At 47.1% G+C, this 2,598-nt stretch overlaps 1 non-coding gene across 1 annotated transcript; it reads left to right on the top strand.

Annotated features, from left to right (window-relative positions):
• Nucleotides 1-980: 980 nt before the first annotated feature.
• TRNAA-AGC lies at nucleotides 981-1,054 on the top strand. The gene has a single exon. It is a non-coding gene; the product is annotated as a tRNA-Ala (tRNA).
• Nucleotides 1,055-2,598: the final 1,544 nt, after the last annotated feature.

Genomic DNA, 2,598 nt, shown 5'->3' with positions numbered 1-2,598 from the left:
ATGTTACTGTTGGGCAATCAATGGAGTTGCTCCATTCCTATGGACCTCAAATCAGAATTCAACATATATATTTTATACTAATAACATATTATCAAAGTATTAATGAAATGTTAACTTGCTAACTTGAGACCATGGGTGGAGACATTATGTAACCTATTAACCATTGGCTACTGTGCTATCTTGTCTTGCTGCAAAACCTATCCCAGGGTTTGGAACTGCCTACGCCGTCACTTTCCCCCACCCATGGAAAATCTATATATTCTATTGTAATTAATTAATTAATAGTGTCTCTGAGCCTAATAAGCCCACTCCGCCATCACTGTGTGTAATAAACTCCTATTCTTTTCCTCTACACAGTGGAGATTTGTGTCCTTCACAGACACCTGCTGAAGAAAGAGGAGATTCAGCATCCAGCTTGGCTGAATGTGTCTCCTCTCCCCACAGCTTGGTGATCTTTTGAGGAAATGGAGAAGACTGCCTTTGCCTAGCTGTACATCGCTTGCAAAAGAAACAGGTCTTTTTGGTGACAAGTGTTGAAAGGAGCCATTAGACAAATGTGGAGACAGGAAAAATGTCCCCCAACTAAACTGGCATCCGTGGATGCTAAGCCATAACACAAAGTGCTAAACAGTCTATGAGAACGGCTGGTGTCAGAAGAGTCTCTACCAAAGCCTTTTGCCACCAGCAGGGGCGTCTCTGTGCACAGAACTCCTGGTAGTGTGATGGCTGCAGGCAGTGGAGAACTCCATTTTGGCATCTCTTTGTCGGTGAACATCTGCAGTGGCTGTTTAAAGGTCTCTGGATAGTGATCTTTGGGAAGAGCTGGCTGAAGTGTCTTCCTAGTAACCAGGAGATCCTGGCTTGGCCTGCCAGTTCTTCCTTGCAAGTCTTGAGGGAAATGGGGAACGGCTGTAGTTTGGAATTTGCACGTGTTGTCCTGGACCATCAAATGGAACAGTTGCAAGTATTTTGTTGAGGCAGGCACCATGGCTTAGCTGGCTAAAGTACCTGTCTAGCAAAGAGGAGATCCTAGGTTCAACTCCTAGTGGTGCCTTGTTGTATAGCTTTGTCTCCTCTGCTCACATTTTCCTGTGTCTTTCCGGGAAACAGAAGAGACCTCCCTTGTTATCCAAGTAATTGCTTGCTAAGGAAAAGGTTTCTTTGGAGAGAAACATTGGAAAGAATCAAATCACAAGCCTGGAGTTGATGAAAAGGCTGCTGTGACTGGCATTAGCATGGTGGTTACTTCAACTGCAATTGCTGCAACACGAGAGTCTGCGCTACACGTCCTTGTGATTCGCTGGGGATGTCTGCACACAGATGTCATGCCATCTTCCTTTTGATTGTCACTGATGAAAAATGGAGCAGCTGGGAGAAAAGTGCCAGAGGCACCTGCCAGGTAAAGTGGAGGTTAGAGATGCAGCACCCAGTAGTGCCTTGCCAAATGTGTCCACTCCTCCCACCTTTTGGTCAATTTTTGAGGAAACAGAGAGGACTGCGTCTGCCTTGCAATGCAAATGCTTCCAAAAGAAACCGGTTGTTTTTTCTGACAAGTGTTGGAAGGAGGCACCTAAGAAACGTGGAGACAAGGAAAAGGTCACCGTAACTCAACTTGCATCCATGGCTCTTGAGGCCACAACGCAGAGCACTAAGCACTGTACGACCACAGCTGGGGACAGAAGGGTCTTTTCCACAGGCATTTTCCACTAGCAGAGTCCTCTCTGTGCACAGAATTCCTGATAGTTTGATGTCTGCAGGCCCTGGAGATCACTATTTTGCCATCTCTCTCACTGTTTCAGTGAACATCTGCTGTGGTTGTTGAAAGTCTGTGATGGGATCTATGGGATGCAACCTGAACAGTGGGACCCCTGAGCCTGTGTCCCACTGCCTGGGCTCCCTCTCACACTGTGATGCTGTGAGGAACTGAGAATCTCTGGCAGATATTGCACTTATACAGACATCCACAGGTAGGAACACATCCAACTGAGTTACATGAATGCTTCTCCCAGCCACTCATAACACTAATGACAGAGAGCCTCCCGCCAATTCCCCCCAGCTCTGCAGCCTTGCGCCCCTGGATCATACCATCTTGCCTTAATCAGAAGCCTGATCAGTGTGAGTTTATTACGCAGGGTCCACCCGTCCCTCACTGTGAATAGTACATGAACCAGCCTTGTAATGGAGCTGCGATTTCCCACGAACATCAAGCAAAATACACAGTTTAAGTACAGCATAAAACAGATTTATTAACTACAGAAAGATGGAGTTTTAAGGATTATAAGTGGTAGGCATAAAAGAGCAAAGTTACCGTGGAAATTAAAGATAAATTCACAATCTAAACTTTACACCTGATTACACTAGGCCGTAGTTCGGTTATGCCACAGGAAGGCTTAATGCTCGAGCTGCAGCGCATGCTGGGCAGGCTTAAGGCCGGGCTCCCCATGGCAGGAGAGAAGAAGAAGACTCGGCCCCTGCAGGGGCAGGCTGGGGCTTCCTGGATCCAATTTGCTCACAGCCAGCGCCCTGCCCCCACTCCCATGTCATCAATGGCTCCCCCAGGTCAGCCAGAATGGAGCAGCGGTTTTCACTGCACCAAGT

Source organism: Mauremys mutica, unplaced genomic scaffold, assembly GCF_020497125.1.
Source record: "Mauremys mutica isolate MM-2020 ecotype Southern unplaced genomic scaffold, ASM2049712v1 Super-Scaffold_100108, whole genome shotgun sequence".
In the NCBI taxonomy this organism is placed as follows: Eukaryota; Metazoa; Chordata; order Testudines; family Geoemydidae; genus Mauremys; species Mauremys mutica.
Note: the sequence above shows the minus strand (reverse complement) of the source record. Positions and strands in the feature narration are given on the sequence as shown.